Genomic DNA, 14745 nt, shown 5'->3' on the forward strand with positions numbered 1-14745 from the left:
ATTGCATTGTTCAGCATTCAGTCCATCATTTGTTCTTTTTGCAGTAGATATCCCATGACAGATCATTATAGGATGGCACATCTGAATGATCTAAGATTCTAGTTCCACAGGATTGATCATATTACGCCAAATAATCGGTGGAGGGATAGAGAACTGACCCTCAAACAAATAGAGGTGAACCAGTCGTTATCACACCATGGAACGTGGAAGGCCGGAAGACAATCTTGACAAGCAAATCAGCAGTTGCACTGCTGAAAAGAAGTGACATAATATGCCTACAAGAAACATTGGCACTTAGCCCTTCAGTCCTACAAGACTATTATGAGCTCTTCAAACCAGTGAAATGTGCAAACCTGTTTGGTTGTATTTTTAATTTTTATCAAGCAAACAATTAAGGCCACCATATGCCTTTGAACCAAGCCTCCCCGGCCTTATAAGTGGCACTGACAACCAGGCTAGCACTCTGCCGTAAAAATACACTTTTACTCCTGATAAACTGGTACCATAATTCACAAAAGCTCAGAGACTTAGCACAACTAACGATCTCTGCAGCTGCCTTGAAACTATACTGCTCAAATATGCCATACATTAGGTCGTGCTGACAGGCAATTTTAACATCAGGGGTCTGAGAAATCCCCATATTATCACAAGAACTGTTAAAGAACAAGGAATAATGAACGACCTCCTAAATATTTTCAAACTAATCTCAGCCGAGCAAGCTCTAAAAAGTCAAAGCTCCCCACCTTTAAAGGAATCAGAACTATTGAGTACATTTTACTGTTGGAATCCCTAGCAAACCATTTTGGAAGGTTTGAGATCCCCAACAGGTGCGAGAGCGATAACAATCCTTTGATCCTAACTGTGAACGTATGAGCCCCTCCGGCTACTAGGTACTAGGTCATGGGGTCCTCAACACAGGCCAAAGAAGCCAACTTATTTAAGAGGAACAAATGGAGGCCTATGGACACCTCAACAGTGAGGATTTGGCTCTGCAAAAAGATCTCAAACCCCAACACCACTCAGGGGGAGCTCTGCATCAGGTGGAGCAGACTGATCATGGAACTAATACATTGGCATAGGGTAGCGGCCGGCTGAAACAGCTGAATAGAGCTCCTCCTGACTAGCCTTCACAGAGCTGGCTGTGTGGGATTCATGGTGCCTCAGGCTGTAGTACGAGAAGCCCACAGGAGGCTGGGGCAGTGTGTGAGCTGAAGCATTATTGCTGAATATTTACTCGTGGCCCGGCTCTCGGCAGCATTACAGATAGGGCCCAAAGTTGCTGGTGCAAGCGGTTAGGGCAGTGCGAGCGGTGGCAGGAACAAGCGGCTGCCTTGCATCCTAGCCCCCAGGACAGCAGGCAGGTGTGCTTGTTGTATTTATCTAATAAGATGCAGTTCAAAACGATTAACATACAATAGGTAGATGTTAGGATATCACTGTAAAAGTGATATAAAGTGTCTTAAGTCTTTTAAAAACAAGTAAAGTTCTCTTAAAAACAATAAAGGTCTCTTGCAAGCACAAAGTACCTGGTTCGCGTTCAAAATATCCGCAAGGGACCGCAGAGACGGGGCGATGTGTGGAAAACGGGGAGGTGTGCGTCGGTTTCGCCCTTTCGCACACCGACTCACGTTGTTATTTTCCACGCAGGGGAAGGTTTTGTGTTGATTTCCGGCATGCAGACTTGGTTCCTCTTTGGTTTGCGGGGATTTCTGGTGCCCCGGCGATTGAGCGTGGAATTCCGGGCTTGCGGAGTGAAGTCACAAACGCTGCGTCAATTTCTCTCTGGAACTCAGGCCGGTCGTCCCGGGTCAGCTATACGTCGATCCGGTGGTCGTGCGTCGAAGTTCTGGTCGCAACGCAGTCGCTGCGTCAATCTTCTCCTTGCGAAGTCACGCTTCATCATCCCAGTTCACCGTGCGGTGAATTTCTGACCGTGTGGCAGGCTGTGCGTCATGTTTAGCAGGCTGTGCGTTGAATTTTTGCCGCACAAGGAGCCCAGTTGTTGGAGTGAAGTCATTTTGGTCCTGAGACTTCAGGGAACAGGAGGCAAGCTCTATCCAAACCCTTGGAGAGCACTTCTCAGCATAGCCAGGGAGCAGCAAGGCAGCAGGGCAACAGCAAGGCATCAGTCCTTGCCAGAAAAGCAGTCCCAGTGAGTCCTTTGGGCAGCCAGGCAGTTCCTCTTGGCAGGTCTGTTTCAGGGATTCTTCACCAGCAGGTTTCTTGTCCAGAAGTGTCTTTGAGGTAGAGTGTCTACCCTAAGAAGTGTCCAAAGTCTGTTGTTTTGGGTCCTCTTCTTATACCCATTTTGGCCTTTGAAGTAGGCTTACTTCAAAGAAAAGTCTCACTTGTTTGTGAAATCCTGCCTTGCCCAGGTAAGGCCTCAGACACACACCAGGGGGTTGGAATCTGCATTGTGTGAGGACATGCACAGCCCTTTCAGGTGCGAGTGACCACTCCTCCCCTCCCTCCTAGAACAGATGGCTCATCAGAATATGAAGCCTACACCCCAGCCCCCTTTGTGTCACTGTCTGGAGAGAGGTGCAAACAACCTAACTGTCAAACTAACCCTGACAGGGAATCCACAAGCAGGCAGAGTCACAAAAATGGTTCAAGAAAGAAAATGCCTACTTTCTAAAAGTGGCATTTTCAAAACAAAGTGAATCTACGCTTTAATAATGTTTAAAGGCAGCCCCCAGGTTAACCTATGAGGGAGATGGGCCTTGCAACAGTGAAAACTGAATTTGGCGATATTTCACTATCAGTACATATAAAATAAATTAGTATATGTCCTACCTTAACCATACACTGCACCCTGCCCATGGGGATACCTAGGGCATACCTTAGGGGTTTCTTATGTGTAGAAAAAGGGAAGGGTTAGGCCTGGCAAGCGGGTACACTTGCCAAGTTGAATTTACAGTTTAAAACTGGAAACACAGACACTGCAGTGGCAGGTCTGAGACATGATTACAGTGTTGGTGTCACAATCAGTGCTGCAGGCCCACTAATAGCATTTGATTTACAGGCCCTGGGCACCTCTAGTGCACTTTACTAGGGACTTACTAGTAAATCAAATATGCCAATCATGGATAAACCAAGTAACAGTACAATTTACACAGAGAGCATATGCACTTTAGCACTGGTTAGCAGTGGTAAAGTGCTCAGAGTTCAAAAGCCAACAAAAACTGGTCAGGAAAAATAGGAGGAAGGAGGCAAAAAGTTTGGGGATGACCCTGCAAAAAGGGCCAGGTCCAACATGCAGCAATAAACATGGAAAGGTATAATGGTTCCAGAATACAAGCTGGGAAGCGGGCTGGCAGGTTTGAAAGCAAAAGCTGTGTGAAAGAGATCGCATGGTTAGAAGCCAGAAACAGCGCCACCTATAATTCAGTATTCCCGCGTCCATCAGTTATGGAGCAACTGGAGCAGACATCTGGTGGAGGAAGCCAGGTTGTAGAGGAAGCAGGAGCTGCAGCTAAGGCTAGGTCCATGACCGTGGTCTAAACAATTACAGGCCCGGGAAGGAGTTGAACTGAGCAAGGAGTGCAAGCAAGAAAGCTGGGAAGATAAAGACTTAAACTGTTGCACTGCCTTGTTTTTTTGTTTTTTGACACTGTGATAGGGTGTTGGATTTAGGGGTTACAATATTTAATGCACATGCAATTCTAGTTTATTTTTGGTATGTGCAATGAAATGGAAGTGATAAATGTTTTGTGACTGGATAGACACAATTTGGTGGGAAACACTCTGCGGAGATGGCCAGGGGGAGCTCAACCATCTATAGCAGATCATGCAAGGTCTGATTGCCTCACATAGGGGGTGAGGGCAGGGAAGAGGGGAGAGCATTGGGAGATAGCTGTGGGAGGGGGATGAGAGTGATTGTGGGGTAGGGCTGGAGAGAGGAAGAGGGGGCAAGAGGGAGGGAAGGAAATAGAGCATAATGATGTAGAGAATCTGGGTGACTCAGTGGTGGAGTGCTGGTTTTATTGGTTGGTTTGCCAGGAGGAGTGGTACATGATTCATCTTTGATTAATAAGGATAAGTTATGTATTTTACAGTTAACGTATGCAGGCTCAATGATAGGAATAAGAGGGTAAAGGTGGCCAAGTTTCTCTGTGCTTTGGGGCTGGATTTAATATGCTAGCAGGCAACTCAAAATCCTTCGGTAAAAAGGGATCTGTTGCAAATTAGGGGGTATTCCTTGGCTGCCTGTACCTCACAAAGCATTACTGATAGGGGGTGGTGATATGAATGAAGAAAGCCCAGCTTACATATAATCGAAGGCTGGTGGATAAGTATGGGTCATGGGAGATTCTCAGAAGTTGGGTAGCGGAAACAAGATTTACTCTATGCTTCAGCTTTGGTTCCAATTTTGATGAGATCAAGATAGGGGAGGAATCGACTGTGGGGCTATTGGAGTGGCCAATGCATTTAATAGTATGTGGTGACTTTAATATTAATCTAGAGGTAAGCATACTTGGTGGGGTTACAAAGTGGTATCTAGGGAGGAAGCCCCAGGTGCTAAAAGCTCTTACTCAGCTAATGAAAACGCATGGGCTGATTGATATTTGGGAAACAGTGAAACCCTCGGATCCTGGCTATAGATACTTTTCATATCCCCACTTGAAGTATACCTGTCTAGATTTTTTTCTGGTTTCAGTAGAGTTAGCTACTGTTAGAAATGGGGTCTCTAGTTGGCAGTCGGTTTGCACCCTGTCCAAGTAGGGACCCTTAATCTAATCAGGATAAGGAGATACCCGCGTAGATAACCCCTGCTCATCCCCCTGGTAGCCTGGTACTAGCAGTTAGGCTTATCTCAGAAGCAATGTGTAAAGCATCTGCACATAACACACAGTAACACAGTGAAAATACTAAAAAAGGACACCACACCAGTTTTAGAAAAATAGACAATATTTATCTGTGTAAAACAAGACCAAAGTGAAACAAATGCAACATGCATTAATAAAGATATTATTTTCTCAAGAATTAACTTAAAAAAACAATTCCTTGAAGTTGGTAGCTTCACCTAGAGCCATCATGGTGTCGTGATCAACAAAACCAACAGTTCAGGCCAGCTGCAGCTTCGTGGGCCAGCTACAGTGTCGGTAAGATCCACAAACAGTACCTTTGGAATTGCAGGGCGTCGTGATCCTCGACATGAAATTCGGAGGGTGGCGTCGCTGGTGTTGTGTTGTTGGTTCCAGAGGTCGGGCGTGTCTTCAGGCCCTTGAAGTGGCATACGTTGTGGATGGAACTTTGGGCTGATGAAGTCAGGAGCGCTGGTGTGGATGGCTTCAGTGCTGTGGTGCAAAGCGGGACGATGTGAGGTTCGGTGCCCACAAGTCACGATGGTGGCAGCGACTCAGTGACGGCATCCAGCGGCGTCGGTGAGAACAGGGCTGCAGTGTGAAGTGGGGCGGGTCGACATACTTTTTCAACAGGTCATGGTGCAGGCATCACCTGCACCATGTTGCTGTAGCGCCGTCGTTGGTAGGCCCAAGTCGGCGGTGCAGCGCGGGATGGGCTCAGTGCGGCATCCACAGGTCATGGTGCTGAGAGGGATGCCTGGTGCTGGCGTTGGTGGACCGGGGCTGCGGTGTGGGTTGGGATGGTGCTTCATGTACCTCACAAGCAGTGTCTACAGGCCACGGTGCAGGCAGCAGTGCAGGTGTCAGCAGTAGCAGAGTAGTCGGGGATGCCCAGGCTGTGGTGTGAGGAAGGCGATGCCAGAGTGCAGGGCCTACAGGTCATGGTGAAAGCAGCGTCTCGGTGGCGGCGTCTGATGGTGGCATTGGTGAGGCCAGGGTTGCAGTGCGAAGTTGGGCACTGCTGCTCTTTGCAGCATCGGCAGGTCACGGTGCAGGCCAGCAGTGTAGTTGACAGCGGCGCAGTGTTTTTTCTTCTTGAACAGCACAAAACACTCAGTTTCCAGTGCTGTAGGCAGATGAAACTGAAGTCTTTAGTGTCCCTAAGACTTCCAATAGGAGGCAAGCTCTACTCCAAACCCTTGGAGAACTCCCTCAAGCAGGATACACAGCAAGGTTCACCCTTTGCTCTCTTTTAAGGCAGAAGCAGCCACTGCAGGCCAATCCAGCAAAGTAACACAGCAAAAAGGCAGTACTCTTCATCCAGCGTTTCTGCTCTTCTCCTTGACAGAGGTTCCTCTTCATCCAGAAAGAGTATAAAAGACTGGGGATTTGGGTCAACTACTCATACCCCGTTCTGCCTTTGAAGTAGACCTCAGGTCTTGGTAGACCACTCTGGTGAACCCATGTTCGACCCTTCCCTAATGGTTCATCCAATCTCTAAGTAATGGTATCCTGCTGACCATGTGGCAGATTATGTCTCTTTTTACTTACGTCACTCTCTAGACAAGGTTACCAGGAATAAACTCAAATCTGAATGTCCCCGTCCCTCTTTACTCGACAATGTCACTGCTACCCCTGTGATTGATCCAAATATGCTCATGTTTTTTACCAAATTTTGGAAAGACCCTAAGGAAGGTGTGGATAGAGCCTGGTCGGGTTGCCAAGGTTGCCAAGATAAGCTTTTGGATTTGGTGGGACCTCTCACCAGGATTTTTGATTTGGCTGAGGAGGCCAAAATAGAAAATTCTCCAATAGACCCTGTGGTTTTCTCTAACTGGGCGCAACGCGCTATTTGTATGCTTGGGAATGCGAAAACCCAATTGTCTATTGAAAGAAGGAAGAGTCTCCTTCTAAAGATCGATCCTAAACTGGCATCTTTGGCCATTAAGGATGAGGGCCCTTCGGCTAAAGGTCTGTTATTTGGAGACTCCTTCATAAAGGAACTGGGTAAGTACGTCTCCACCTTCGCCACCCTGGACATAGCTCGTCTTTCTATTAAAAAGATATTTTCGTCACAGGTTTTTGCCAGGGCCGGCAAAGGCAGGAGTCGCTTTGCCGGCTGCTCCCTCAGAAGTAAATATACCAATCGAGACTCCTACAACCAGCAGAATCAGCTTGACACCTACACAGGATACAAGCCACGCTTCTACCCCCACAGTTCAAGAGGTTATCGAAACAGGGGTTATGTCAGCAAGGAGAGCAGATTTCCGGTAAGTGTTTCCAATTCTGGTCTTCCTCAGGGAGGAGGCAGACTAGCTTTGTTTCTAGATTCATGGTTGTTTCTCACGTCAGATCCCAGGATTATTCAATCCATTCAAGGTTACCTCTCAGAGTTTTATCAACCCCCAAGTCAGTACCTTTTTCCTCTTCCCCTTGTTTTTTCTCAAGAAGAAAACCAACTTCTCCACAACGAAGTCCAGTCTCTCCACCCCAAACAGGCCATAGAACCATTTAAGTTCGACTCTTCGGGTTTTCTCATTACCATTTTCCTGGTCCAAAAGAAAAATCTGAAGTTTCGACTAGTTCTGAACCTCAAAAAATTCAACAATTTTGTTGTCTATCGAAATTTCAAGATGGAGACTATCCTTCAACTCAGGGATATTTTACTTAAAAATGACTGTTTGGTCAGATTAGACCTTCAGGATGCTTACCTCATGGTACCTATTCATCCCTCACACAGAAAATGTCTTCAATTTCAGCAAAACTCTTTCTACCAATTCAAAGTTCTTCCTTTCGGTCTCTCTTCGGCCCCTTGGTGTTTCACCAAGATTCTCAAGACTGTAGCGGCCTTTCTCAGCTCTCACTGTGTTCGTCTGATTCTTTACCTAGACAATTTTAACCTGATGGCACAAGACAAAGACCTTCTCCTTGTTCGTGTACATTTTTGTCAAGATCTTCTACTCAAATTGGGATTCCTCATCAACTTTCAGAAATCAGCTGTCGTTCCAACTCAAAAATTGGAATTTCTCTGCTTTCCCATAGACACTACTCTTTCAATTCTTCAACTTCCCCAGCACAAAGTCTCCTTCATCAAGAAATAAATTTGTCAATCTCTGTCCCTTCCACACATCTCACTCAGAACTCTAGCTCATCTAGTGGGAATTCTCGCTTCCTCTACTCAAGCTATTTTCCCAGGTCCTCTGCACTACCGCGGCCTCCAACATCTGAAGATACGCCATCTTCACAGGGGCCTTGCAAATTCCGATCCACTTGTTCTAGACTCTGAGTCCAAAGAGGAGCTTCTATGGTGGCTGACTCACCTAGATGCCTGGAACAGAAGAACTATCTTCTCTGCCGTCCAGATCTTGTAATAGAATCCAATGCAATTCGGACCGGTTGGGGCGCAAGATGTGGTCAGATTTCGACTGGAGGCACATGGTCTCTGAAGGAGTCCTTGCACATAAACAGTTTAGAGATGCTTGCGGGTTCCTTTGTCATCCGCTCCTTTACAAAGGACCATGTAAGTTGCACCATTCTTCTCAGGATGGACAACCTAACAGCCGTCAGATATATCAACCATCTAGGATGCACCAGGTCCAAGATTTTGTCTACCCTGGCAAAGCATCTCTGGGAATATTGTCTTCCTCGACAAATCTCAGTCAGAGCAGTTTACCTACTGGGCAATCTGAATACAGTTGCAGACTGGTATTCCAGACATCTTCACGATTCCAGCAATTGGCAGCTGCACCCTTCAGTGTTCAATCATCTTATTTCCATCTTTGGCGACATGTTCATAGATCTTTTTGCTTCTCCCCTCAATTCCCACTTTCCTTCCTTTTTCAGTTGGAGGCCGGATCTGCAGGCTCTTTCCATGGATGATTTCCTTCAGATTTGGCCGTCATCTCTTCTTTACCTCCCTTCCTTCTCATTCCTTGAGTCCTTGCACAAGCACGCAGACAACAATCCACACTAGTTCTCATAACCCCATTTTGGCAAGCTCATCCTTGGTATCCAACTTTATTGGAACTAACAACCGACCGTCCGGTCTGGCTTCCTCATTTCCCCAACCTCCTCTTAGATCCCCAAGGTCGACAACACCACTTGATCCTCAACAACCCCTTGTTCCTCATTGCTTTGAGGATTTCGGGTCGACCTGGAGAACCCCAGGAATTTCAGAGGATGCTCTCAAACTCATCCAACAGTCCAGGGCCCCTGGTACCTCCAAGGCTTACAAATCCGCTAGGGCCATTTGCTGCAGCTGGTGTATGGACAGGAATTCAGATCACTACATACATGTAGGAAAACTTTGTATATATAGGCCAAAATCACACACTGACACTTTATTTGTGGGAACGAGTGAATGTAGGCATGCGTTTTTGTTTCAGAGTAAGTGAACTTTTATGCTGAATGGTCAGGACCCTGCGATTCCCAGGATTTATTATATTTCTGGACCAAATGCTTATTACCGTCTTCCCAGAGGATGGTATGGGACATGTTATTTGGGGATAGTTTTCCCAAAGATTTTAGATAGATGACTTAAAGAAGTTTCCGAAATTGACTGAATTACACCATAGGCGGCAGAGGAGGGAAACCTCTTCTACAGTGGTGGGAGATAACTTTGGTGCAGTGATTCCTTCCGTGGGAGTCATCCTAAATTCCATCAAGATACGAAAGTTGTCTACTATTGTGGATAACATGCTGACAAACTTTACAGGGGCAATACTCCTTATAGATACTGATTTAGCCGCGGATAGAGCTATGAAGCTTCAAAATAGGCTTGTTAAAGACGTTCTTTTAGCGAAAGACAGCAGAGTTTGTGAGATGATTAATTCTAGGCATTGTTGCTCATATATTCTGAATAATTATAGGGCGATAAGAGACTTACTCACTAACCTGACAAACTCAAGGAAGGACTTAAAAGAACTGAAATAACCAGGTGTTTGAGAAAAGGTTGGAAAAGGATTTGCTTCAGAGGGAAATTGGCTTAGTCAAATTTGGAATGGGGTACTATTAAAAATCATACAGAGAATATTAATTGTGATTGCTTGTATATTAGGAATATGGGGTTCATGTAAATTGTGTCAAAAGATAAAATTGAGAAAATCGCAAAATAATCAAAGGAGGGAAGAAAGAAATAGGGAAAGAATCCATAGAGAAGATTTGAGAAGAAGACAAAATACTGATGAGACAGAATTATTAAAGCAATGATGGTGAAGAAAGGTGTGACAACATATTTAGTCATCAGAGGAGGGACTGTTGAAGCAGATATGCTAATTAGAAATGATTAAGGAATGTGTATGCGTTTTGACTAACAGGAAATTGATAGAAAATTTAAATGTAGAGAAATGAATGTGCACGATTGAAAATGTGTCCACAGAGAGTGACAGCCAACTTATACGAACTTGTACTAAAATGATAAAAAATGTGAAAAAGAGTAATAATAACGTAGTAATATGTCATATTGAGATGTATAACCTATGTTTTGCATTATATTATAGAGTTAACTTAACCGAAGTTGAGGCCTAGTTACCAGGCCTCATGCAGAAGCTGAATTACTAGCACTACAAAGAAGCTGGTGCGTTGAACTGACCATGAACCGCGTATGTTAATAAAATCTGCTTAACTAGAATTTTCTGCAATGTACCGATAGGAGATGATGAAACTAGACATATAACAATACTGGTGTAAGACAGACTCAATGTACTTTCCCAGGACTTGAACAATAGAGGCACTGACTGGAGAAGAAGATGCAACATTTTCAATACCTGATGAACCCGATGATAAGGACACCGTACAGTGAACCAATCAACAAACTGAGAACGGCGTAATATTAGAGTTCATAGATTTGTGAAATTAAGGTTATTGGTTACGGTAATAACTGGTGATTGACTGACCAATTAGGAATTAGGAGGATGGACTGGAAAACCTTTAAAAAAGTCATGGCAAGAGGTAAACATTTCGGAGATACGAGGGGAGAACTGATGCAGATATTAGATGGCAGAAGATGCGATTTGAGATTCTGTCATTGGGCTCGTGCTCTTGAGAGCCTGATGCGTTGCTGATAGATTGATGACCTGAAGACGAAGACTGACTTTGTTGCTGATCTATTCTGTGGATAGGTAGCTTTGACAATGTGACTGTTAATTTTTTTTTTGCCTTTCTTTCCAAGTACCAATTGCGCTGTTTGAATACCTTTTTCTTTTAGCTATATGTTTTCTAAATTAGTGTTCTAAATTATTTTTGCATGAAGTCCCACATGAAAATGCTAATCTACGTTAGGTAAGGTTCCTTTAGGTGACGTGAACAGTGACAAATGATTGATTAAACTGATTACTGAACTCTGCCATTAACGCTGATATATTAATCTGTGTTAGCTTATGCTGAAGCATTACAGCATATGTTTTTCTCAAGTTCTGATTAGATTATGTTATTCGTGATCACTAATTAACTAATTCAGAGCTGATCAAATAAAGTTAGAATTAATCAATGGACTAGTATTGTAACTAATAGGGAAATAAAATTGATAAAATGTATAATTGAGTTATGGTTATTCATGAAATGTTGACATTATCGATTGATGATTAGTGTTTTGCTTATTGATTATTGATACGTACATTGATAATTGATGATCATCAATTACTACATATCTAGGATACTCCATGCGATCCAAAAAGTTCATCAGCCTGTACGCATCCCCTTGTAAGTTTACTTATTAAGGACCAGGCGCGCTAGCATAACCGGCAAAAGTGCAATTAACCATATAACAGGGTGATGTCATGCAAAGCGCTAGACTTCTGCCAAGCGAGATCGTGCTGTGAAAAAAGAGAAAAAGTAGTCCGCAAACCTGATGGAAAACAGCGAGCCTCGTATGTTTTCAGTACTTGGTCGCTGCACTCGAGGAGGGCTAACCACTGGAAAAGACATGACGTATGCATGCCTTCCACTAATGAAAGCAAGTAGACTTTAAAAAGCAAGCCCACGAACCAATGAAAGACTCTGATGTGACATGGACGGGGCTCCGATCCCTTTTCTAACTACTACAGCGTCTCCCAAGCGATACGCATGCGCACGCGCATTTTAGCGAAGGCTCGACCCCAAAAAGGTGCTAAAAGTATTCAAAGTCAATGAAAATGTATTGGGCGGGAAAAGAGTTGTTGAAGGAGTGCCGAGAAAAGGGTACGGGAAGTGAAGGGCTAGGGACGGAGAGTACAATTTATGATAGTGTGTGCTATAGATTGAGCTCGAGAAGCATGAGGACAACCTGTAGAACAGGAAACAACAAAGTAGCATAAGATTGCATATGCACAGTACTTGGACGGGGTCTATGGAGCGATTCTACTTTTCAGTCCATTTTCCCTGGAGTTGGGGCTCTTGTGGTTCTTGATAGCCTGTCGCCTTCAGTACAATTATTGATATAATGTCGGTGTTATGTAGTTGTAGCTTCCTTCTGTTTGAAGTTGTGGATTTACTTAGCATTGCCAGAGCACATAAATGTCTTGAGGGAAAGGATGATGGCATAAGCATTACTCATCGTAAATGTCTTGAGGGAAAGGATGATGGCATAAGCATTACTCATCCCACGTCTGTTGAAGGAATCCGTAAACAGAGCCTCCTGTGCTCTATCAGTATACAGCAATTTACCAATGCATGAGCCTCTGTTGGGGTGTGGCCGGTTAGCTCAGTTGGTTAGAGCGTGGTGCTAATAACGCCAAGGTCGCGGGTTCGATCCCCGTACGGGCCAGTAATCTATTACTACCACTTTTCCTTTGCAGTTTAACGAACTAGAAAACCACGAAACATCCTGCAGGACCTTTTAAGTAGCAGTTTACAGAATAGATTTTGCTTTATTCTACCAAATAAAAGTGTGAGCGATTACAGGATGCTCAGTGTTATCTAGGTACACTCGACCCGCACTTCTTCACGATTTCTTTATTTCGGGGACTGCATGGACAAAACAATCTCGCTTTCTTTCCGAGAGTGGCGGGTCCCTCGGCTATACCGGGAAAGTTAGCTTAACGTCATCTTTGGAGATGGAAAGAATGTAGCGAGTAGAACGTCTAAACCACTTTCCTATCTCTGGGAGCTCTATGGGGCTTTGCTTTACCCAGTGCGTGTCAGGGACCTCTGTGAAGCACTGGACAGGGCTGCTAGGGGTCACGTGAGGAGTAGGGAGGACACGTGGGCTACGCACACATTCATTTACGTGTCTTGTACACATTGGTGATCTTTGTATCATTGCTCTTTCGGTTGCATGTTGAGCTTGCACGAATGTTAAACACTTCGTCCACCAGTGTATGGCGTTTATACTTTAAAACATTACGAAATCAATAGAAATATGTATGTGTGCCGATATAATCTTTTCATGACCTATTTTTTACAGGTCCATTCCTTAGTCTGCTTTTCTCTCGTCTTTTTGTTGGGATCAGATGAAAAGAAACGGAGGCTTTAAACAATTGAACACGCTGTAGCATTTGGCATTTTTAACACTGACTAAGACACAGTGACGTCAGCGACGAGGTTGGCGCTGTGGCTTAGTTGGTTAAAGCGCCTGTCTAGTAAACAGGAGATGCTGAGTTCGAATCTCAGCAGTGCCTTAGTTTTCAAGCATTTTTCAAACAGATTAAAGAAAATAAACTGACAAAAAACATATAGATAGTCTGAAAACCCACGCTCTTATAATTATGCATTATACCATGAGTCCCCTTCCAAGCTAATTAACTCTTTTTTTTTTTTTTTTTTTTTAATGTTAAATTCTACCTGCCTATGGCAACAATTGAGTTTCAGTTGGCAGCAATGTAGTCTGGGTCCTATGTACTGATAGATGTAGGCTGTTCATTGGCTCTGAATCATGGATTGTTATTTATTGCATGTTATTTGTGAGACTATCTATATCCAAACGTCTGTTTCGGAGCCCCCGTCATGCTTGAACTAATGGGCCCTTTTACTGATAAATAAGCTAATAACGCCAAGGTCGAGGGTTCGATCCCCGTACGGGCCAGTAATCTATTACTACCACTTTTCCTTTGCAGCTTCACGAACTAGAAAACCACGTAAACAGCCTGCAGGACCTTTTAAGTAGCAGTTTACAGAGTAGATTTTTCTTTATTCTACTAAATAAAAGTGTGAGCGATTACAGGATGCTGTAATAGTTATAGCTGACACTTGCTGAAGCGCCATCCTCAGTGTTATCTAGGTACACTCGACCCGCACTTCTTCACGCTTTCTTTATTTCAGGGGACTTCATGGACAAAACAATCTCGCTTTCTTTCCGAGAGTGGCGGGTCCCTCGGCTATACCGGGAAAGTTAGCTTAACGTCATCTTTGGAGACGGAAAGAATGTAGCGAGTAGAACGTCTAAACCACTTTCCTATCTCTGGGAGCTCTCTGGGGCTTTGCTTTACCCAGTGCGTGTCAGGGACCTCGGTGAAGCACTGGACAGGGCTGCTAGGGGTCACGTGAGGAGTAGGGAGGACACGCGGGCTACGCACACATTCATTCCTTAGTCTGCTTTTCTCTCGTCTTTTTGTTGGGATCAGATGAAAAGAAACGAAGGCTTTAAACAATTGAACACGCTGTAGCATCTGGCATTTTTAACACTGACTAAGACACAGTGACGTCAGCGATTGGGTGGCGCTGTGGCTTAGTTGGTTAAAGCGCCTGTCTAGTAAACAGGAGATCCTGAGTTCGAATCTCAGCAGTGCCTTAGTTTTCAAGCATTTTTCAAACAGATTAAAGAAAATAAACTGACAATAAACATATAGTCTGCAAACCCACGCTCTTATAATTACGCATTATACCATGAGTCCTCCTCCAAGCTAATTAACTCTTTTTTTATTTTTTTTTTATTTTTTAATGTTAAATTCTACCTGCCTATGGCAACAATTGAGTTTCAGTTGGCAGCAATGTAGTCTGGGTCCTATGTACTGATAGATGTAGG

The 14745-nt window shown here is 44.3% G+C and overlaps 3 non-coding genes across 3 annotated transcripts; all 3 read left to right on the plus strand.

Moving 5' to 3' along the window:
* Positions 1-12475: 12475 nt before the first annotated feature.
* Positions 12476-12549, plus strand: TRNAI-AAU (transfer RNA isoleucine (anticodon AAU)). The gene has a single exon. It is a non-coding gene; the product is annotated as a tRNA-Ile (tRNA).
* Positions 12550-13328: 779 nt separating this feature from the next.
* On the plus strand, positions 13329-13402 carry TRNAT-AGU (transfer RNA threonine (anticodon AGU)). Its single transcript has one exon. It is a non-coding gene; the product is annotated as a tRNA-Thr (tRNA).
* A 1035-nt stretch (positions 13403-14437) lies between these two features.
* TRNAT-AGU (transfer RNA threonine (anticodon AGU)) lies at positions 14438-14511 on the plus strand. The gene has a single exon. It is a non-coding gene; the product is annotated as a tRNA-Thr (tRNA).
* The last annotated feature ends 234 nt before the right edge of the window (positions 14512-14745 follow it).

Source organism: Pleurodeles waltl, chromosome 12 (genome assembly GCF_031143425.1).
Source record: "Pleurodeles waltl isolate 20211129_DDA chromosome 12, aPleWal1.hap1.20221129, whole genome shotgun sequence".
Classification (NCBI taxonomy): Eukaryota; Metazoa; Chordata; class Amphibia; order Caudata; family Salamandridae; genus Pleurodeles; species Pleurodeles waltl.